Genomic DNA, 24,648 nt, shown 5'->3' with positions numbered 1-24,648 from the left:
TTTGTAGTTTGTGTTGTGCATGGCTAGTTAGTTTCTGCATTTTAATGGCCAATAATTAGTTAGTATTTCTGGATCACCAGATGTGGGATTTGTCTAGTAGGTGCCCATGATACTAGCAAGTATTGAGAAGAGGCTACATCTATTGTTGAAACCTCTATTTTGTAGACATCTTAGGATCAAGGGAAAACATCTCTTCAACTTTTATTTTTAGACATCTTAGAATCCAGGAAAGTCTTTCCAGCTTTGTATTTCCTAGACGTGTTCTATCCAAGAATATCTTTCCAATTCACAGACCATATCGTGAGCTTTTTCTTACTGATTGTGATGCCGTAAGAACATGTGATATGCCGGAATTCCACAAGTAGATTACATATTGCATTCGTGAATTTGTTTTCTGGTAACCTGTCACTAGTTTTAGGTTTGTTACAAAAATGAAATTTTGTCACATGGTAATGGTTAGAGGCTGATGTTGGACAGGAGAAAACATCTAACCTAATTGAATGCTGTGTTGGGCAATTTCTAACTGCTTTAGCAACCAAGTGTATGAACAGAAAGTGCACATGGTGGGCTTATCATCATCATGTGACTACGTATCACAAAGTCCTATTGTGTTTGCTTGTTATTTGCCCAAACAAAGCAGCCAAATCTGTCGATTTCATTGCCAGTTTGACAAGGGGACACTACAGCAGAGGTCTTTTTAATAAACAGGACCCTAATTAGCAGGAGAGAAGGTGGATAAAATCCATACGGCTTCTGTTTGGAACAAATTGTGTGATCTTGGGGAGAACGACGTGGTGGTCTTACACTTTTGATCCTCATGATATAAAAACAAAGTTTGCTGTGTTATATTAAACAGTCAAAGTTTGAGATACCTGTGTTTCCAACTTTTGTTTGGGGTCGCGGAAATAGTTGAATATTTTGATGATTCGATAAACTTTATGAGAGAACCAGATAATAAACCTGATACAATTAGTTTTCTTGCGTTCAGAGTAACTAGTTTGATGTCTGGTTCAATTCTCAATGAAATCAGATAAGGGAATATCAATGGGAACAAATAAGGATCAGTTCCTCTGGTCGTCGTGCAGTCAACTCTACAGTTGTAAAAGCTGCTGCACTGTACCGTCTGACAGCAGTACAACAACACAGTTGTAGCTTGCTAAGGCCAAACTAAAGGACACTTTATTGCATCATCCTTGATAACCTCTCACACACATATTATTAACATGAGGCAAATGATTTCACTCCTCGACACTTGCAAAACCTAAAATTGATTTTTCTCTCTCAAGTGCTAGCTACCACAACAAAGCTGCTGCAACCTGAAAGACCAGATCCATAGATTGAAGATATCTTAAGTCCTTAGGTTTATTGAGTCTTTGTTATTTTGGTTCTTAATTTGTAATCATACTCTACTTTCATGAAGCGTTTTTGTAGGACAGATTTAAACCGCTGTTTGGTTTAGTTTCTTGACTAGAGTTAGTCAAGGTTTGTTGCTTTGTAATAGAGTTATTGCAAAGGGCTTACAATAGAGTTATTATAAGGGGCGGGAGATTAAGAGTTTAATTCCTAGATTGCAATAGATTGTAATCTGAAGTTTGCTCGGTTTAGTGGAGTTGAAGTCCTGTTAGGGTAGGTTGTGATTTTTAATCCCTTGAGCAAAGAGTTTTCCACGTAAATATTGCGTGTTATTTATTTACTGCCGATTTACTGTGGGAACAGATATAGAACCTGGTTCCCAATACTGTTTGATTTTACAGTCTGTTGCTTACTATGGGAACGAGTAGAAAACTTGGTTATCTATACAGTTTGGTGGACTATTAGTTTACATCAATAGTCCTTTATAATTTGAATAGAAAACAGTGACCTTTCAAAGATCTTTTGTTTTATTTTCATATCTCTTAAATAAAAATCTCTTAGGAGATTTGACATACAAACTAAAAAGGGTTGATGATATAGCTACCATTACTGTTGAGGACCACGTCACATGAATCTTTCATTTGATTCGATATACTCATTTGAGCAGAGGTGCTGTTCTTGGCCATGTTTCATCAACCTTTCTTTTGTTTTGCCATACCCGAATTGAGAAGGGGATTATCGTAGCAAGGCATATGTTTGTAACAGGTGACATGTCGAGAAAAATAGATTCATCACGTAGAAGAATCATTTACACTTGAAACATGTATTTGTTTTCCTGTGAATTAGCAACCGATATATTTGTATAATTTGTTTATTAATGTTGACAAGAGTGAGTTGCACTAGTGGTGAGTACCCTCCACTTCCAGCCAAGAGATTGTGAGTTCGAGTCAGCCCAAGAGAAAGATGGAGAGTTCTTGGAGGGAGGGAACCGAGTGTCTATCGGAAACAGCCTCTTTACCCCAGGGTAGGAGTAAAGTCTGCGTACACACTATCCTTTCCAAACCCCACTAGTGGGATTTACTGAATTATTGTTGTTGTTTATTAATGTTCAATTACAACCAAAGGCAGACGACTTGTTGCATTTTGTTGCTTCATTGTAAGTAATTTCCTAATTGAATTAAAAATATAAAAGCTCATAGCGTAAGTAAAAGAATAAAAGAACGTCACCAACTCACCATACAGCAAAAAGAAAAAGCCTCCAAAAATATTTATCTGGACAGAGCAGAAGCATTATATTTTATAGCCGTATCGAATATACTTGAACTGTCGATCAGTATTCATGGAAAACAACTACGATAGTGTATCTACTAAAAATATTGTAGGTTATTATGGTATATTCTGTTGACATCCGACAAAAAATCATATCACCCCCAAATAACTAAATTCAAAATTTTTGTAGAGAAGTGTTTCAATGGTTTGTAAAATTGTGAGTATACGGTGATATGAAAGTAAAAGCACGTTAAACTATTCAATTTTAGGTGGTTCTACAAACGAGTCAATATTTTGACATATGTGAAATCTTAATTTCAGCATTATCTTTTTTTTGTTGTAAGATTTTATCATTTTAGGGTGATGATTGAAAAGGATGGATGACTGACAGAGAAGCAGCAAATCTGGAACGGCGCATGTTCCCCCCCAAACATGGTAGGTCCTTCTCATACCTCACCTTTTAACTGTGACACCCCCCTCACCATTTTATTGGCATGTTTACTATTTAAGATATTGCTAACTTTTAGCGCAGAAAGTATCAAATTCAAGATCTTCAAGTTGTGCAATTTTTTTTGAGAAATGAAGCATCGGCAGTTCAGGGTTAGACCGGCAACATTAAGAGCACTTATTTGTAAACTAGCCAAGGATACTGTTGGTCTGAGCGATATTGGTTTTGATGGTTGACAAAAGAACACGTGCATGAACCATGTCCATGGACACTGTACACATGTTACAGTCAAAATCAGGCAAAAGACATGCACGTGCATGAGATAAGTATAAGCGGTTATTTATGATAATCCCTGAACAAAAAGATTGCATATTTGATAAGGAGAAGGACTCCTTACTTGAAGAGAACTCTATCCAAGATAAGAAAAGAGTAAGAAGTTGAAAATAACTAAAACTCTCCACTAAAGAAGAGTAAAGCATCAAACTTCTAGTTAATCATAATTCTACTAACTCTCTCTCTCTCTCTCTCTCTCTCTCTCTCTATATATATATATATATATATATATATATATATATATATATATATATATATATATATCAGTTTGTTCTCTTTTATAACTATCGCACACATACTGAAGTTAAGAAAGAATTTAGAGCAAAATATCAAGACATTTTGTGAGCATTTCCTGCGAGTTTCAAGAGTACGAACCTGAAGCTACATGAACCAGATTGAAGAACCAGTTCCATGTATCTGTCTTTAATTCTAGTTCAATTATACTAGGAGCTTTTGAGTTGTACCTTTCAGCTTTCTTTAGATGCAAATTATAATTGGTACTTGAGTTGTATCATTCAAGTTAGAGTTGACTTGAAGTAGTCGCAATAGCCTATGGCATTGCTACAAGGGTTAAAGTTAATCCTTAGGTTCGCAAGAGGTTATAAACTTTGTTGTTGGCTCAGAGTTGTGATGGTAGGCTAAAATTATATATTTTAGTTGCTTATTGCACTTTAATTCACTACACTTTATTTGTGTTTGAGATTTAATTAGTAGTGTTTCGCACTTATTGTGTGTTTTATGCCTTGTAGGAGTGATTCCGAGTGATGTAGATGTTGTGGAGCTAATTCGAGCTATTTGGAGCTTTGAAGTCTGAGTAAAAGTCCAAGGGATTAAGCCGGGATCGTGTTCGGGGTCGAGGACCAAGTCTGGATATCAAAAATCAAAGTTTGAACCGTACTATGAGAAAATCCCATAACCGCGGCGTACCACGGCTGTACAAAACCTGCTGCCTGTCAAATTATTAGCTCTCTGAAAATCTCCACTAATGCCCCGCATGGCGCGTCGCCCCATGCGGCGCGCCTGTGTAATTTTTACAGAGGCACTGTCCTATTTCGGCTAGAAGAAGGTGATTTAGTTTGGGCCCGACCCTACTTGGTATAAATACATGGAAAAATATTATTTTCTACACTTTTGACATACTTTGGACCTAAGGAGGCTAAGGAGGAGTTGGAAGAACACAAGCACAAGGATTTTATCATTCCTTCCTCACTCAAGACCCGAGTTTGGATTGAATTTATGTTTTCCTATACTTTAATTTTATTTATGATGAATTTCTCTATATCTATGGAGTAGTTCTCTTTAGGGTTTGATGGATTTGGTTTGTTGATGATTGTTTGTAGATTATAACTCTAGTTTAATGTATTGAATCATTTTGGATGATTTAATTGTTGCATCTATATTCACTAGTTCATGTAATCGAGAAAGGCATAACTTGTGATATCTTTGCATTATATTGTTAGTTGAGTTCATAGATTCTTCCAAGTAATCGAAAGAGGCTAGTTGAATCATTGATTAAACCTAGTTTGGAGAATAATCGAAAGAGGTTTTCCTAAAGACCAATCCACTACGCATTCTTGCATATCTTCAACTGCTTAAATTGGTTCATCTTATGAAGTTAAGACTTAATCAAGAGAGGAGTTTTTGCATAGCGTGTGAACTAATAATTGCGTGAATTCGAGAGACTTACTTAAACATTAGAAGTGAATTATCTAGAGTTAGATCCTAAACAATTATCTTGCACCTATCCTATCAAAACCCTATCTTCTCCCATTGATAACCTTCTTTGCTTATTCCTTGGTTCGATTATCATTAGTCAATAACTTTAGATTCTTAGTTAATTTTAGTTAGACATTTTATAAATATCAATTGTTGATCATCTTGGATAGCAACCAAGCTAGAAACTACGAGAATACTGTTTAAATCTAATCTCTGTGGATACGATATTATACTATACTATATTTGATTAGCGAGCATAATTTAAGTGTGTGTTTTGTGCTCGTCAATATTTGGCACCGTTGCCGGGGATTGGCAATCAATAGTGTTTGAAATAGTTTATAGTGCTTGTGAATACCTAATTTTTGTACTATTTTAACACCTCCTAAAGTCATTAGTATATTTTTATTTTACTTATTTTCTCATTTTTTGTGTCTTTAATTGCATATTTCCTATCATAAAAATACCAACAAAAAAAAAGTTCTTTCTTCATTTGCGCATTTTAGGAATTAACTAAGTATTCAATTGGTGAATTAATCTAGTTAATTGATCATTTGAATAAGTTATTTAATTAATTAATTTATTTGTATAAATTTAGTTTAATAAGTTTGATTAAGGGAATTAGGCCAAATTTGAAAGAGAAAGTGGTCAAGAGTGCAAGATAAGGGGCTGTCACTGAAAGGGTCTGAAACGATATAGTTTTGCCTCAAACCTACGTCGTTTCATTGAGTGACCCAAGATCAAATCTCACCCATTGATCACCCCTTGATCTAATGGTCCATATTTGATCTCTCAAGAGGTATTTAAAGCTTCAAAAATCTGAAAATTGTCCTCATTTCCCACATAATTCTTTTCTTCTTCCTCTCTCTTCTCTCTCTCTCTCTCTCTCTCTCTCTCTCTCTCTCTCTCTCTCTCTCTCTCTCCCAGATCCGCCCCCCACCACCACTGCCACCGCCGGAAATCGCCCACTGGTGGCGGACCACCTCCAAACACCCCTAAATTCACACCATGTAATCTCCACAAACCTCCTCTTTCCATATCTCCAAACCAAATCCTTCAAAACCCCCTTAAACTCCTTGAATTTTAGATCTAGGAAACTTTAGCCGCCACTTTTTTGCCCAAATTCTTGAAGTTCCGGCCACTACCACCCTACAATACCTACATCAGCGGATAGAGCTCATCAAGACCTACCTATTGATGTCAATTCCATCCCGAAAATCCGGCAACTAAAAATTCGGCCAAATTCCGGCGACCACCCCGAACGCCCTCGTTTGGTATACCCTTATTCTCGTTTCCTTTGTCTATTTTATCTAATTGTATTGTAGTTAGTTTATGTATAGCATGATTTATGATTTTTTTTTATTTTTATTATTATTATTTATATTTTTATTATTAGTTGTGTTAGCTTAGTTGTTCATAGTTATTAATCGCTGATAATTAGTTGTTCATTAGCTTTGAAATAACTATTCGCTTAGTCATGATAGTTGATAATAAAAATTTCAAGTGCTTAGTGAATTTGTTTATATTGGATTTGAGTATTTAAATTTTGTGTTGATAAAAGCTGAAATTAAAAAAGGAATAATACAAGTTTGGTTGTTTTTATTGTGCAAAGACTTTAGAGTACAAAACTCAAAAGTCATTGTGTGGTGACAAATACAATACTTTTTGACAGTTTTTGAACAGTGTTTAGCACGCAAAGTCAGTCTTTTGGACAGACTTTTGGTGAACCAAAATCTGTCCAAAAAATCTGACTTATTTGCCTATTTAAAGGGCTGCTCTTCTCCTATAAAGGGCCCCACACCCGATCTTACACTTACACACATCTTGAAGAGTTGCTTAAAGACATATATCTTTGAGAAAAATCAGCAGCTTAATACATATAGCAAGCTGAAATTTTAGAGCTTTGTGAGTATTATTTGAGTGCAAAAACTTTGAGAAAAATGGAAAGATCCCTTAGGAAATTTGTGAAGTTGATAGCTACCAGCTTCAAGCATCTTTGTTGAGTTTTCTAGGTTATCTTAACACTTGAGTTGCTGCTGTTTCTACTGTATTTGCTGTTAAATTTTTTGTTGCTGCACTGCTGTATTTTATTTTTCTACAAACCAGGTAACTTTCAAATTCTTATATTGCAGATTCTTGATGATAATAAGAAGGATTTGATCCTAGTTTGGTTGATGGAATATGTTAGATCTGATTTTGTTTCAAGATGAATATTATATTAGTGTTATCATCATGTAAATGTGTTAAAAATTAGTTGAATTATCGTTTTCTTCTTTATATATGTGATTGAAATTACATTCTGTTAAGTTTACTTAGTTTAAGGAAAAGATAAAGACCCCACTTTTAACCATGTTTGTTTAGTTTGGGATCTTTTCTGTGAGTTACTTTCATGGTTCATGTATAATTATCTAAGAAAGACTTTTAGCTTCAAATATTTTGATGCTTTGAATTACAGTCAACATAATGTAATAATATAGCTCTTTTTTTAGCATTAAAGTATTACCGTTTTTTTGTAGTTTTTATATTTAGTCGTAGTTTTTATGTTGCTAATGGGTGTAATTTGATAGTGCCATGTTGGTGTAGACGAGTAGAAATATTATGTTAGTCCTTAAGAAATAGTTGGTTAAGAAGATAAAAGATAATAATTAGCATGTAAGTTTCTTTTATGAAAAACAATTTTAGTTTGGAATCAATGTAAGAAGCAATTTGGGCTTAGAAGAATACTTGTTATTTTGTGTTGTCTTGGTCATCGAGTCTCTTAAGCAACATGGGCCAAATAAGCTAAAATCTGTAGGCCCAATGACAATAGAAAGTAAGATGGACATTTTCTTTAAAATCAATAAATTATCTTTTGTTAAAAAAAATAAGTGGCCCAATACCATGAAAGTTTAACATAATCTTACCCGGATTTAATATCTTACATTAGTTAGAAATTATTTTTAATAATAATATCATTTTTTTTCGGTCGAACAAGTAATAAATAAAAAGAAGCGATTTTTAATTAATTTAGACGCTAGGCAATTAGTAGGCATGCTTTAACTTCATTGACTCGCTTGCGTAACGTGATGTTTAACATTCAATAATTTAATTTAATTATGTCATACCATACTCGTTAGTTTTAGTTAATTTTTAATTTAATAAATCCATTGCTAAACTCGCGAATTCATGTGCGTAGCGCAATAGTTAACTTTTAATAAATTTCAAAATTATTTTCTTCGAATGTAGTAATTTTCTCCAAAAGTAATAGCGTACTAATAATCCTCATCATGATCGCGTATTCGCTTGCGTAGCGCGGTTATGATAAAAATCAATAAAATTCATCCCGGTCACACATTCGTTCGCGTGGTGCGGTAAGGACAATTTTATTCAAATCTTTTCCTTGATAATTTTAATAATTAAAAGTGGATAGGTAAAATATGAAAATCCAATAAAACACAGTTTATCTAAAATCAATTCAAGCCAAGTTTAAGTCAATAAAGCGACCGTGCTAGAACTATGGGACTCGAAAAATGCCTTACACCTTCTCTCCGGTCAACAGAATTCCATACTCGGACTTTGTTTTCGCAATTAATAATAGAGTCAAACCTTCTTTTGATTAGGGATTCAAATAAAAGGTGACTTGGAACACCGAAAAATCAATTCCAAGTGGCAACTCTATAAATAAAATAATCCCTATTCAAATTTGTCACTTCAATTGGAAAAAATCTTTAACCCACAATCCATAAAATAACACACATCATCTTTTTGGGGTTGAAAAGGGGTGTGACAGTGCTAATTCAGGAATTTTTCTTTTTATTATATATTTTTTTTCTCTTTTTATGTTTGGTGTTCGCTGACAGTGCGCAAGTTATAGGTTAAGAGTAGTGCATGACTCGGGCTTCTGCTAAAGAAGTGCTACCATACGAACTAGAGATAGAAAAATAACTGTGACAACTGAGGAAAGAAATAGATCTCACTGAGACATCACAAAAGGTTGGGAACAGTGAAAATAATATAGATTTGGCTGTAAGAGAGGCAGCCCAACAACGAGAAAAAGATGCACGGGATGCTGAGGAAGCAGCCATTAGAGATGCACAGATTATTTATGAAGAAGAGAGGGGTCAGATAATTTCTCAAAATCAACCCTTGACTGCAGACCAGTTCGAAAATATAGCTCCTATGCCTGGGAGATCACTGGGCGACTATGCTAGACCGGTCTACAATCAAGGGTTATCAAGTGTTAGATCACCTCCAATTGCAGGTAACAATTTTGAATTGAAGCAAGGATTGCTTCAAACCCTTCAGAATTGCTGTGTCTTCAGAGGGAAGATGAACGAAGATCCAATTACACATTTAATGGACTTCGAGGAGATTATGAACACCTTTCAATATAAAGGTGTGTCAGAAGATGCAGTGTACTTAAGGGCATTCCCCTTCACACTCAAAGATGATGCAAAATAGTGGCTTCGAAGCTTACCCACAGGATCGATTAGAACATGGGAGGAGATGACCAAACAATTCCTTGATAAATATTTCTCCTCAGCTAAGACGGGCAAGTTTAGAAGAGAAATCCATAACTTCTGCCAGAAAGAGACTGAAACTGTTTTTGAAGAATGACAGAGGTTTAAGGAGATAGTTAGAAAGTGTCAACATAGTGAAATTGAACTCTGGATGCAACTCCAAAATTTTTGAGATGGATTGACACCGGCCTCACGTAGAACATTGAACAATGTAGCTGGAGGCTCGTTGATGAAGAAGACTCCAAAGGAGATAGATACAATTCTTGATGAGTTATCTAAAGATGCTAATTAGTGGCCCCCGGAGAGTGGTGAAAGAAGAAGATCAACTGGTGTTCACCAAGTTGATGCTAATACATTTGTGCAGGTACAACTTGATGCTATAGCTAAAGAAATACAAAAGCTGACCTTAGCCTCGATACAAAATGAGCCCCACACATCTTGTGATATATGTGGAAGATGAAACCCTACTCACGAGTGTCAAGCCTCAGCTGAGAAAGTGAATGCTGTGGGAAATTACAATTTTAATGCAATGGGTGAGAGGCACCCCGGTTTTTCATGGAGTTCACCTGGGGGTACTGCGAATGCAATAACTCTAGACCCCAAGGACAAGGAGCTCCAGCATTCCAAAATCAGCAGAGGTAGCAATATCAGCCTCAAAAGCCCATTCAACCTGGTCTATAGGATCTAATGAAGTCCTTCCTTATTAAGACAGATGAGAGGCTGGACGCCTATGGAGCAGTTATCAAAGAATTGGGCACATCTTTTCAAAACCTGGAGAGACAGGTTGGGCAACTCACAACAGTTTTATCTGAGAGGGTTCCAGGCACTCTCCCAGCTGACACTGAGAGAAATCCCTAAGAAACATTGAATGCTGTAACCTTGAGAAGTGGGCAAGTGTTGAAAGATCCCACCCCGATCCAAAATGATGTGAAACTTGAAAAAGAAAGTAGGGAGCAGCTGAAGAATGAAGTTGATAAAAAGAAGAAGGACAGGATAAATGCTGAGACAAAGAAGAAGGGAGAAACTTCGAGAAGGGAGGAACATGATGAGAGCAAGCTTATGCCTGCGCTACCTTTCCCCCAAAACCTATATAGAGAAAAGCTGGACAAGCAGCTTGAGAGATTTCTGGATGTGCTGAAACATTTTCATGTAAACTTACCATTCACAGAAGTGCTCTCACAAATGCCTGCTTATGCCAAATTCTAGAAAGAGATCCTTATGAAGAAGAGGAAAATAGAGGAGACTTCAGTGGTCAAGCTGACAGAGCATTGCAGTGAGATATTGCAAAACAAACTCCCACAAAAGTGTGAAGATCCAGGGAGTTTTACTATACCTTGCTCATTAGGAACTATCAATTTTGAGAAATCTTTATGTGATTCTAGTGTCTCAATCAATTTAATGCCTCTATCTAATTACAGAAAACTGGAGAAGGAGATTGGAGAGATAAGGTCTGCACCAATATCGTTGCAGCTGGCAGACCAAACGACTTTAATACCCGAGGGGATAGTAGAAGATGTGTTAGTGCGTGTGGATAAGTTCGTATTTCCTATGGATTTTATAGTGGTGAATATGGAGGAAAACAAAGAGGTCCCCCTCATATTAGGATGACCATTCTTATCGACGAGAAGAGCTAAATTAGATATACATGAGAGAAAATTCATGCTTAGAGTGGGTGAGGAGACTGTGACTTTCAAGATGGATGGAGAAAAGGGGTGTAACGACCTGGTTGGTCATTTTGAGAGTATTAGACCTGAACCCCTATTTATTGATTCATCTATTTTACTTTTGGGTTTTGTGACTTTCCGGGAGGATTTGTCTTTGGTTTAGGAGTGAATTGGGACACATAGTTCCTAAAATGGAGGTTTAAGTCATAGGAATTGACCGTAGTTCGAATTATGTGAAGATGACTCCAGAATAGAGTTTTGATGGTTCCTATAGCGCCGTAGGGTGATTTTGGTTTTAGGAGCGTATTCGGATGTTGAATTGGAGGTCCGTAGGTCATTTTAGCGTGAATTAGCGAAAGTTGGAAATTTGATGAATTTTGGGAAGTGTGATCGGGAGTGGACTTTTTGATATCAAGGTCGGATTCCGATTCCGGAAGTTGGAATAAGTCCGTAATGTCAATTATGACTTGTGTGAAAAATTTGAGGTCAATCAGACTTGATTTGATAGGTTTCGGCATCGGATGTAGAAGTTGAAACTTTAAAATTTATTAGGCTTGAATCGATGTGTAATTCATTTTTTAGCGTTGTTTGATGTAATTTAAAGGATCGACTAAGTTCGTGTGATATTTTAGGACTGGTTGGTATATTTGGTTGAGGTCCCGGGGGCTTCGGGTGAGTTTCGAATGGTTAACAGATCATTTTTGGACTTAGAAGATTTTCTGGTGCTGGGCTGGTTCTGGTGTAATCACACCTGCGCAAGGATGACCGCAGGGGATTTGGTGAGTTGATTTGAGGAATTGAGTGGCGATTTGGTGTCAGATTTTGGTAATTTTGGTATGGGCGAACTCATGGTCGAGTGGGTGTTCGTATTTTTTGACTTTTACCCGATTCCGAGACGTGAGCCCATATTGACTTTTTGGGCCGAATTTTTGATTCATTGCTAAAGTCATAGTTTTATTATTTAAATTAGTTTCTTGTAGTTATATTTATAGTATGAAATTATTTTGGCTAGATTCGAGCCGATCAGAGTTGGAAAGTCAAGGGAAAGGCATACTACTTGACTGATTGGGCGAGATTTGAGGTAAGTGACTTGTCTAACCTTGTGTGAGGGAAATCCCTGGAGGTTTTGGAACTGTCATAACCATTTGTGATATGTGAGCGCCGTGTACGCGAGGTGACTGGTGCGTACACGGGCTGAATATGGAAAGTTCGGTTCTTGCTGATTTGTCATCTTTTGAATTTCCTTAATTGAGTTGTCTTCTTTTAAAATTCATTTACTGAGTTGCCTTAGTATATGTAGTGATCATGTTTAGCCTAGTATCGCATGTCTACGGGCCTTAACTCTTACTTGCAATTTGTGCAACATGCTTAGCTGAATTACCTGTTTTCCTTGATTTGAATTAAATCTTTAACTGTAAGATCCTTGCTGAAAACTCGTGTTTCCTTCGATTACTTGCTACATATTTACTTTGGGACTATGAGGCGGTTCCTCGGGAGATCCCCATGTACTGCATATTTACTTTGGGACTACGAGGCGGTTCCTCAGGAGATCCCCCTGTACTGCATATTTTATTTTGGGACTACGAGGCGGTTCCTCGGGAGATCCCCCTATACTGCATATTTACTTTGGAACTACGAGGCAGTACCTCGGGAGATCCCCCCCTGCCGTGCATATTTACATTTGAGACTACGAGGCGGTACCTCGGGAGTGCCCCTATTTTTTAACCTATATTTACTATGCTGATATGTTTCTGAAACTTCTTATTGTTTAAATTCTCAGTCATTTCAAAATATTATTATATCTTCTGCCTTACTTTCTTTTAAACCAGTAGGACCCTGACATGACCTCGTCACTATGCTACCGAGGTTAAGCTTGGCACTTACTGGGTACCATTATGGCATACTCATACTATACTTTGCACATTTTTTTATGTAGATCCAGGTTCTTCCCACCAGACCAGATACTAGTGAGTTGGACCGCACATGGAGACTTCAAGGTATATCTGCTAGGGTCCGCAGACCTCGGAGTCCCCCTGTATCCTTACTATGTTTATTTCCTTATCGTTTTTAGACTCTGATGTATAGAGGCACTTAGTATTTGCTCTTAGAAGCTTGTGACTTGTTTCCACGGGGTTTTGGGAGTTTGTAAATTGTGGGTTTGCAGTTTTATTTTTATATATCATCTGTTGAGATTGGAGTTCAATTTATTGTTCATTTATTCCACAAATTGTTAGGCTTACCTAGTCTTAGAGACTAGGTTCCATCACGACATCCTACGGAGGGAAAAATGGGGCCGTGACAAGGGGGTACAAAATGGAAAACTAGCTGCCAGTGTTGAGTGGAAAGTGAAGGGCTCGAAAGAGAAGGTTGCGGTGCGCGAGTAAGATAAGTGTGGGGTGTATCCAAAAAAGGCTGAGAAGAAGCTGTCTGCATGGATGTGCGCATTTGTTCGGGCGCTAGGAATGGAGCCCGACTTCGACTCAGACCCCGACTAGATATTCAGGGAAGTTCCTTTACCTTATGCTTTTAATTGTGTGTCATGGGGACATGTCACAACATAAAGTGTGGTGTGGGGGATATGTTGTACCTATCTTCGGGAGGTTATGGAACTGTTAGGAAAAGTTTCACTTTTTTTGATTCCTTATCGTGCGAGATTTTTGACTTCAGACTCTAAACTTTTGTTTTTCTAATCTCTCACAGATGGTGAGGACACGTACAACTGGATCGGATGATCAGACACCCACGCCCCCTGCTACTGCCGCGAGAGGCTGGGGCCGGGGTAGAGACCGAGGACGTCCACGTCGTGCAACCAGAGCACCCGCACGAGCTACCAGATAGTAGCCACCAGTAGCTCCAGTTGGAGGGAGGGTACCTGAGATGCCTGTTATTACACCAACTCTCTAAGAGACTCTAGCCCAGTTTCTGAGCATGTTCAGCACCTTAGCTTAGGCAGGATTGATACCGCTTGCTCTTGCCACATCTCAGACTGGGGGAGGAGCACAGACTCCTGTCGTTGGTACCCCAGAGCAGAGGGTTCAGGTAGACCAGGATCCAAAGACCATACCGATATAGCCAATAGCTAAAGTTCAGCCCGAGGTTAGGGCAGCAGCTTTTGAGGCAGAGCAGCTCAGGCTCGATAGGTACAAGATGTACCACCCACCTACTTTCAGTGGCTTGGCGTCAGAGGATGCCTAGGGTTTTCTTGAGGAGTACCCCCGTATCCTCCATACTATGGGTGTTGCGGAGACTAATGGGGTTTCTTTCACTACATACCAGCTTAGAGGAGCAACCTATTAGTGGTGGCACGCATACGAGTTCGATAGTCCGGCTGAGGCAGATTCACTCACTTGGACTTAGTACTCAGACATGTTCTTGAGGGAATATGTTCCCCAGAGTCTCAGGGATGCTTGGCGCGCGGAGTTTGAGCATTTGTGCTAGGGTGCTATGACCGTGTCAGAGTATGTGGTCCGATTCAGTGATTTGGCCACGCATCCACCAACCCTGGTCGCTACTGTTTGAGAGCGAGTTCGTCGGTTCATTGAGGGGCTCAACCCTAGTATCAGATTTAGCATGGCTCATGAGTTGGAGATGGATATTGCGTACGGTAGGTAGTAGGGATTGCTAGGAGGTTGGAGGGTATGCTGACTCGGGATAGAGAGGAGAGAGAAGCCAAGAGGTCTCGAGAGTCTGGCACTTATAGTGGTACTCGTGCCCCAGTGGCAGCTCGTCATGGCAGGGTTATATGGGTCGCCCTGTTCATTTAGCACATCCAGCCGCCAGTGGTGCTCCGGCCATTACTAGGCCCCAGGATCCTTATTATACACCTCTGGTGTCTAGTGTGCATCCTGTGTGGGGTGCTTCTAGTGGTCAGTCCAGTCGATCAGGCCCGAGCCAATCGCAATAGCCACTTCCTCTGAGAGCTTGTTTTGAGTGTGGCGACACTCGTCATTTGGTGAGGGATTGCCCCAGATTTAGGAGGAGTGCACCTCCGCAAATTTCTCAGGCACATCGTGCTCCACCGGGTCCTTAGGTTATGATTATAGCACCCACTACCACCCCACCTACACAACTAGCTAGAGGTGGAGGTTGAACAGGTAGAGGTTGCCCTAGAGGGGGAGGCCATGCTAGATATTATACCATTCCTGCTAGGACGGAGGCAGTTGGATCAGATTTTGTTTTCATAGGTACTGTCCGGTCTGTCATAGAGATGCATCAGTCTTATTTGATCCAGGCTCCACTAATTCCTATGTGTCATCTTATTTTGCTTCGTGTTTGGGTGTATCCCGTATTTCTCTAAGTTTACCTGTTTATGTATCTACACCCGTTGGTGACTCAATTATTGTTGACCATATGTATCGGTCGTGTTTGATTGCTTTTAGTGGTTTTGAGACCAGAGCCAATTTATTATTGCTCAATATGGTGGATTTTGATGTTATTTTAGGCATGGGACTGGTTGTTGCCTTATCACGCTATCCTTGATTGTCATTCCAAGACGATGACGTTGGCTATGCCAGGTCTACCGCGACTAGAGTGGAGAGGTACCTTGGATCATGTTCCTAGCAGGGTTGTTTCATTCCTTAAAGCTCAGCGAATGGTTGATAAGGGGTGTGATGCGTATCTGGCCTATGTGAGGGATGTTAGTGTTGATAATCCTACTATCGAGTCTGTTCCGGTAGTTAGGGACTATTCAGATGTATTTTCGGCGGATCTTCCGGGCATGCCGCCCCGACAGGGATATTGACTCGGCATTGATTTGTTACAGGGCACTCAACCCATCTCTATTCCACTTTATCGGATGGCCCTAGCAGAGTTGAAAGCGTTAAAGGAACAGTTGCAAGAGTTGCTCGATAAGGGCTTCATTTGGCCTAGTGTATCGCCTTATGGTGCTCCTGTCTTGTTTGTGAAGAAGAAGAATGGTTCTATGCAAATGTGTATCGATTATCGCCAGTTGAACAGGGTTACGGTGAAGAACTTGTATCCATTGCCACATATTGATGACCTATTTGATCAGCTTTAGGTGCCAGAGTGTTCTCTAAGATCGACTTGCGTTCAGGCTATCATCAGTTGATCTCCCGAAGACTGCTTTCAGGACTCGGTATGGTCATTACGAGTTCCTTATGATGTCATTTGGACTGACCAACATCCCAACAATATTTATGCACTTGATGAACAGTGTATTTCATCCCTATCTTGACTCTTTCATCATTGTGTTTATTGACGACATTCTGGTGTACTCCCGGAGTCGGGAGGATCATGAGACGCACCTAAGGACTGTGCTTTAGACCTTGAGAGAGAAGAAGTTGTATGCAAAATTTTTGAAGTGTGAGTTCTGGCTAGACTCAGTGGCATTTTTGGGTCATGTATTATCGAGTGAGTGGATCAAGGTAGACCCGAAGAAGATTGAAGCAGTGCAGAGTTGGCCTAGACCATCCTGAGCTATGGAGATCCGAAGTTTTCTTGGCTTTGTAGAGGGCTTCTCGTCTATTGCATCACCTATGACCAGATTGACCCAGAAGGGTGCTCTGTTCAGGTGGACCGATGATTGTGAGGAGAGCGTTCAAAATCTCAAGACTGCTTTGACTACAGCCCAGTGTTAGTGTTGCCTACTGGATCAGGGTCCTATATGGTGTATTGTGATACGTCGTGTGTTGGTCTCGATGCAGTGTTGATGTAGGACGGTAGGGTGATTACCTACGTGTCTAGATAGTTGAAGGTGCATGAGAAGATTTATCTTGTCCATGACCTTGAGTTAGAAGCTATTGTTCATGCCTTGATAATCCTGCGACACTACTTGTATGGTGTTCCTTGTGAGGTTTTCACCGATCATCGGAGTCTGCAATATCTATTTAAACAGAAAGATCTTAACTTGCGGTAGCGGAGATGGTTGGAGTTGCTTAAGGATTATGACATCACCATTCTCTATCATCCCGGGAAGGCCAATGTGGTGGCCGATGCCTTGAGTCGTAAGGCAGAGAGTTTGGGCAGCTTAGCATATCTACCCGTAGCAAAGAGGCCTTTAGCCTTGGATGTTCAGGCCTTGGCCAACCAGTTTGTTAGATTGGATGTTTACGATCCGAGCCGAGTTTTGGCTTGTGTGGTTTCTCAGTATTATCTTTATGATCGTATCAGGGAGTGTCAGTATGATGACCCACATCTGCTTGTCCTTAAGGACACGGTTCAATACGGTGATGCCAAGGAAGTAACTATTGGAGATGATGGTGTATTACGGATGCAGGGCAGGCTATGTGTGCCTAATGTAGATGGCTTGCGTGAGCTGATCCTCCACGAGGCTCACAGTTCGCGGTACTCCATTCACCCAGGTGCCGCGAAGATGTATCAGGATTTGAGGCAACACTATTGGTGGAGGCGGATGAAGAAGGACATAGTAGAATATGTAGCTCGTTGCCTAAATTGTCAGTAGGTGAAGTATGAGCATCGTCGACCGGGTGGATTGCTTAAGAAGCTAGAGATTCCAGAGTAGAAATGGGAGCAGATCACTATGGATTTTGTTGTTGGGCTCCCATGGACTCAGAGGAAGTTCGATGCAGTTTGGGTGATTGTGGATAGATTGACCAAGTCAGCTCATTTCATTCCTGTGGTTACTACTTACTTTTCGAAGCAGCTAGCTCAGGTTTACATTCGCAAGATTGTCAGGCTTCATGGCGTACCGGTATCTATCATCTCTAACCGGGGTACACAGTTTACATCACGGTTCTGGAGAGCCGTACAATGTGAGTTGGGTACTCGTTGTGGAGTTGAGTACATCATTTCACCCTCAGACGTACGGACGATCCGAATGCACTATTAAGATATTGGAGGATATGCTTCGTGCGCGTGTGATTTATTTTGGGGGTGCTTAGGATCGGTTCTTGCCACTTGCAGAGTTTGCCTACAATAACAGTAATCAGTCGAGCATTCAGATGGCACCGTATGAGGCTTTTTATGGTAGACGATGCTGGTCTCCAGTGGGTTGGTTCGAGCCAGGCGAGGCTAGACTATTGGGTACCGACTTGGTTCAGGATGCCTTGGAAAAGGTTAAATTGATTCAAGATCGACTTCGTACAGCCCAGTCTAGGCAGAACAGTTATACGGATCAGAAGGTTTGCGACGTTGCATTCATGGTTAGGGAGCGGGTCTTGCTCCGGGTTTCGCCCATGAAGAGTGTTATGAGGTTCGGAAAGAAGGGCAAGTTGATCCCTAGGTATATCGGGCCTTTTGAGATCCTTGAGAGGGTTGGAGAGGTGGCTTACAGACTTGCACTACCACCTAGTCTATCTGCATTTCATCAAGTATTCCATGTTTCCATGTTCCGGAAGTATCACGACGATCCGTCTCATGTGTTAGACTTCAGCTCAGTCCAGTTTGACAAGGACCTATCTTACGTGGAGGAGCCAGTTGCCATTTTGGACAGGCAGTTTTGAAAGTTGAGGTTGAATAACATCGCTTCAGTGTAGGTTCAGTGGAGGGGTCATCCGGTCGAGGAGGTGACTTGGGAGACCGAGCATGATATGCGCAACGGTTATCCTCATCTTTTCACCACTTCAGGTATGTCTCTATATTCGTTCGAGGACAAACATATGTTTTAAGAGGGGGAGAATGTAATGACCCGGTCGGTCGTTTTGAGAGTATTAGCCCCAAACTCATATTTATTGCTTCCTCTATTTCATTTTTGGGTTTTGTGACTTGCCAGGAGGATTTGTCTTTGGTTTCAGAGTGAATTGGGACACATAGTCCCTAAAATGGAGGTTTAAGTCATAGGAATTGACCGTAGTTTGAACTATGTAAAGACGACTATGGAATGGAGTTTTGACAGTTTCTATAGCTCCGTAGGGTGATTTTGGTCTTAGAAGCGTGTTCGGATGTTGAATTGGAGGTCCGTAGGTCATTTTAGCGTGAATTGGCGAAAGTTGGAAATTTGATGAATTTTGGGAAGTTTGACCGGGAGTTGACTTTTTGATATCAAGGTCAGATTCTGATTCCGGAAGTTGGAATAGGTTCGTAATGTCAATTATGACTTGTGTGAAAAATTTGAGGTCAATAAGACTTGATTTGATAGGTTTCGGCGTCAGATGTAGAAGTTGAAACTCTGAAGTTTATTAGGCTTGAATCGATGTGTAATTCATATTTTTAGCATTGTTTGATGTATTATAAAGGCTCGTTCGTGTGATGTTTTAGGACTGGTTGGTATATTTAGTTGAGGTCCTGGGGGCCTCGGGTGAGTTTCGGATGGTTAACGAATCATATTTGGACTTAGAAGATTTTTTGGTACCGTGCTGGTTCTGGTGTAATCGTACCTGTGCAAGGCTGACCGCAGGTGCGAGCCCGCAGAAGCGAGCAACGGGACACATGTACGAGGCTAGTGGAATTGTCCAGTGGTCGAAGATGCGATGTGAAGGCTGTAGAAGCGGAGTCGCTTCTGCAGAAGATTGGTTGCAGAAGCGGACAAGTGTGGGAAGGCCTGTCCGCAGAAGCGGACGTGTTTGCGCAAATGTGCACCCCCAGAAGCAGGATTTCGACCACAGAAGCAGAATGAGTGCCAAGAGATGATTCCGCAGAAGTGGATCACGGGCCGCAGAAGCGGTTCCGCAGGTGCGAAAAGCCTGGGCAGTGTTTAAAACTGAAGGGCTTCGTGATTTTTGTCATTTTGGACTTTGCAAACTCGGTCTAGGACAATGTTTGAGAGCATTTTCGAGGGATTTCTTGAGGTAAGTCCCTTGTTCTTATTTTTGATCAATAATCTTGCTTCCCCACTTATTTTTTCACCTAGTTAGTGTGTATTTAAGGTTGAAATTGGGAGTTGGAGATTAGGGATTTGGTAAGTTGATTTGAGGAATTCAGTGGCGAATTGGTGTCGGATTTTGGTAATTTGTGTATGGATGAACTCGTGGTCATGTGGGTGTTCATATTTTGTGACTTTTACCTGATTCCGAGATGTGGGCTCGGGTCAACTTTTTGGGTCGAATTTTTGATTCTTTGCTAAAGTCGTAGTTTCATTATTTAAATTAGTTTCTTGTAGTTATATTTATAGTATGAAATTGTTTCGGCTAGATTCGAGCTGATCGGAGTTGGAAAGTCGAGGGAAAGGCATAGTACTTGACTGATTGGGTGAGATTTGAGGTAAGCGACTTGTCTAACCTTGTGTGGGGGAAATCCCCTTAGGTTTTGGAACTGTCGTAACCATTTGTGATATGTGAGCGCTGTGTACACGAGGGGACGAGTGCGTACATAGGCTGAATATGGAAGTTCGATTCTTGTTGATTTGTCATCTTTTGAATTTTCTTAACTGAGTTGTCTTCTTTTAAAATTCATTTACTGAGTTGCCTTAGTATATATAGTGATCATGTTTAGCCTAGTATCGCATGTCTACAGGCCTTAACTCTTACTTTCAATTTGTGCAACATGCTTAGCTGAATTACCTGTTTTCCTTGATTTGAATTAAATCTTTAATTGTAAGATCCTTGCTGAAAATTTGTGTTTCCTTCGATTACCTGCTGCATATTTACTTTGGGACTATGAGGCGGTTCCTCGGGAGATACCCCTTTACTGCATGTTTACTTTGGGACTACGAGGCGGTTCCTCGAGAGATCCCCATATACTGCATATTTACTTTGGGACTACGAGGTGTTTACTCGGGAGATCCCTCTTGTACTGCATATTTACTTTGGGACTACGAGGTAGTTCCTCAGGAGATCCCCCTGTACTGCATATTTACTTTGGGACTATGAGGCGTTTACTCGGGAGATCCCCCCGGTCTTGCATATTTACTTTGGAACTACGAGGCGGTACCTCGGGAGATCCTCCCTGTCGTGTATATTTATATTTGGGACTACGAGGCGGTACCTCGGGAGTGCCCCTGTTGTTTACCTCTATTTACTGTGCTGATATTTTTCTGAAACTTCTTATTATTTAAATTCTTAGTCATTTCAAAATATTATTATATCTTCTGCCTTACTTTTTTTTAAACCAGTAGGGCCCTGACCTGACCTCGTCACTACTCTACCGAGGTTAAGCTTGGCACTTACTCGGTACCATTGTGGCATACTCATACTACACTCTGCACATCATTTTGTACAGATCTAGGTTTTTCCCACCAGACCAGATACCAGTGAGTTGGACTGCACGTGGAGACTTCAAGGTATATCTGCCAGCGTCCGCAGACCTCGGAGTCCCCCTCTATCCTTACTATGTTGTTTTCCTTATCTTCTTTAGACTCTGATATATATATAGGCACTTAGTATTTTCTCTTAGAAGCTTGTGACTTGTTTCCACTGGGTTTTGGGAGTTTGTAAATTATGGGTTTGCACTTTTATTTTTATATATCATCTATTGAGATTGGAGTTCAATTTATTATTTATTTATTCCGCAAATTGTTAGGCTTACCTAGTCTTCGAGACTAGGTGCCATCACGACGTCCTACGGAGGGAAAAATGGGGTCTTGACAAGGGGGTACAAAAAGGAAAACCAGCTGCCAGTGTTGAGTGGAAAGTGAAGGGCTCGAAAGAGAAGGTTGCGGTGCGCGAGTAAGATAAGTGTGGGTGTATCCAAAAAAGGCTGAGAAGAAGCTGTGTGCATGGATGTGTGCATTTATTCGGGCGCGAGGAATGGAGCCCGACTTCGAATCAGACCCCGACTAGTTATTCAGGGAAGTTCCTTTACCTTATACTTTTTAATTGTGTGCCATGGGGATATGCCATAACATAAAGTGTGGTGTGGGGGATATGTTGTATGTATGTATATTAGTTTTCTTTTTATTAGTTGTAGTTAGTAGAGATTGAGAAAAAAAAACAAAAAAAAAACATAAAAAATTTAAAATTTTCGATTTGTCCCGACGATGGATATCATCGACAGGTTTCTTGGGGGATTAAGGTCGAAAGGAAAAGACAAAAAGATTTTCGTTTGTAGGTAGTGTAATAATTCCCCCTTGATTTTTCTTTGTGCCGCGGTTCTTTTCCAAGGGTTTTGTTTCAACCGGGTGTAGTTAGTTTTTATTTTTGTTAGGAGTAGTAAACCTTGTATTGTGATTTGAATTGAAAGCAATATCTCTTGACTTTATTATACATTGAGAATACTAAGTGCTTAAGTTGTGACAGTTAGGCTCAATTTTTGACTCTTGTATAAGTGCCTTGAAGTGTGTGATCTTAACTTTGCTTAACTGCATTGACTAATGTCTTGATGAGTCCGATCATGAGTGAGTTATGTGCCATGTGTGTGTGAGGTCTTGTGTTATTCTGTGCATTGCATTTAATATCTAGAACTTACCCCGTGTGTTTGCAAAGAGAAATAGTAGTTTTATTCAGTCTTGAAAGTGATATAGGCGTTTCTTTGTTGAACCAATGATATGTTTACCCACCTAATTGTCATGTATCTCAGTTAACCCTTTTGATCCTGTAATCCTATTTCTTTGGCAACCACATTACAAGCTCTACCCATTTGTTTGAATTGACCATCTATTTGAACCTTGTACCTCTTGTGAGCACTTGAATTTGTTATGAACTATGTAAAAGTTGAAGTTTGGGGGTGGTTGGTTTGGATTTTGAGTGGAACAATTGAAATAAGGTGAAATGTGCAATATTTAGAAAAAAAGTAAGAGCCACTTGAATCGAAAAAGAAAAAGAAAGTGTATGATTGTGAAAAATATTCCTTGATAGTGGTAACTTGATGAAATTGTGCTTAACGAAGTTGGGAGTTAATGTATATTGACGTGAAGGTGGAGTTATGGATTGACATAAGTGTGGGGTTTTGAATGGTTAATTATATGTATTAAAGTGCTTAGGGAGGTGTAGTCACTCTTATATCCAAATGTATCCTACCCATCCCGCAGCCTACATTACAATCAACTAAAGTCCTACTTGATCCTTGACTGAATGAGCTCAATTAGTAGAGTAGTACACTACGGGCAAGCCTATGGTACGCCTTTTGTGGCATATGAATGTTACTTCTGAGAGTGAGTGAATTCTTTCTATCTTGAGTTCCTGATTGGTTTTAAATTTCATTGTGTGTGGAACTACTCTCTATTGTTGTGTCAGGGAACTTGATTCATGAAGGAAAGGTAATGTCGTTGACCTCTGTGTTAGGGTAAGTGAGCTGGGTGTGAAAATTGTGTGGTGCTTTTGAGTTAAATCTTGAGGCGAGGATGTTACAGTATTGTGCTTAATCTATTTTAAATATTCTTGGTGTGATGAGTTATTAGAGTTGTTTGAAAAGGTCGTGTCTATATGAAGTGTAGTTTGATTTCTAAGGACGAGCAATGGGTTAAGTGTGGGGTGTTGATGGTAGGCTATAATTACATGTTTTAGTCTCTTATTTCACTCTAATTCATTGCACTTTATTTGTGTTTGCGCTTTAATTGGTAGTGTTTCGCACTTATTGTGTGTTTTATGCCTTGTAAGAGTGATTCCGAGTGATGTAGATGTTGTGGAGCTAATTCGAGCTATTTGGAGCTTTGAAGTCTGAGTAAAAGCCCAAGGGATTAAGCCGAGATCGTGTTCGTGGGTCGAGGACCAAGTCTGAACATCAAAAATCGAAGTTTGAACCGTACTATGAGAAAATCCCATAACCGCGGAACCGCTGTACAAAACCTGCTGCCTGTCAAATTATTAGCTCTCTGGAAATCCCCACTAATGCCCCGCATGGTGCGTCATTCCATGCGGTGCACCTGTGTAATCTTTACAGAGCCATTGTCCTATTTCGGTTAGGAAAAGGTGGTTTCGTCTGGGCCCGACCCTACTTGGTATAAATAGATGGAAAAACTTTATTTTCAGTACTTTTGACATACTTTGGACCTAAGGAGGCTAAGGAGGAGTTGGAAGAACACAAGAATAAGGATTTCATCATTCCTTCCTTACTCAAGACCCGAGTTTGGATTGAATTTATGTTTTCCTATACTTTAATTTTATTTGTGATAAATATTTCCATATCTATGGAGTAGTTCTCTTTAGGGTTTGATGGATTTGGTGTATTGATGATTGTTTGTGAATTATAACTCTAGGTTTATGTATTGAATCGTTTTGGATGATTTAATTGTTGCATCTATCTTCTCTAGTTCATGTAATCGAGAGAGGCATATCTTGTTATATCTTTGCATTATATTGTGGTTGAGTTCATAGATTCTTTTAAGTAATCGAAAGAGTCTAGTTGAATCATTGATTAAACCTAGTTAGGAGAATAATCGAAAGAGGTTTTCCTAAAGATCAATCCACTACGCATTCTTGCATATCTTCACGTGCTTAAATTGGTTCATCTTGTGAAGTTAAGACTTAATCGAGAGAGGAGCTTTTGCTGTGCGTGTGAACTAATAATTGAGTGAATACGAGAGACTCACTTAAACATTAGAAGTAAATTATCTAGAGTTAGATCCCAAATAATTATC

The 24,648-nt window shown here is 39.7% G+C and overlaps 1 non-coding gene across 1 annotated transcript; it reads right to left on the bottom strand.

Moving 5' to 3' along the window:
* Window positions 1–9,649: 9,649 nt before the first annotated feature.
* On the bottom strand, window positions 9,650–9,756 carry LOC117275423 (small nucleolar RNA R71). Its single transcript, XR_004505583.1, has one exon. It is a non-coding gene; the product is annotated as a small nucleolar RNA R71 (small nucleolar RNA).
* Window positions 9,757–24,648: the final 14,892 nt, after the last annotated feature.

The sequence above is a fragment of the Nicotiana tomentosiformis genome, chromosome 7 (assembly GCF_000390325.3).
Source record: "Nicotiana tomentosiformis chromosome 7, ASM39032v3, whole genome shotgun sequence".
NCBI classification, from domain to species: Eukaryota; Viridiplantae; Streptophyta; class Magnoliopsida; order Solanales; family Solanaceae; genus Nicotiana; species Nicotiana tomentosiformis.
This window is presented reverse-complemented; position numbering and strand designations above follow the sequence as displayed.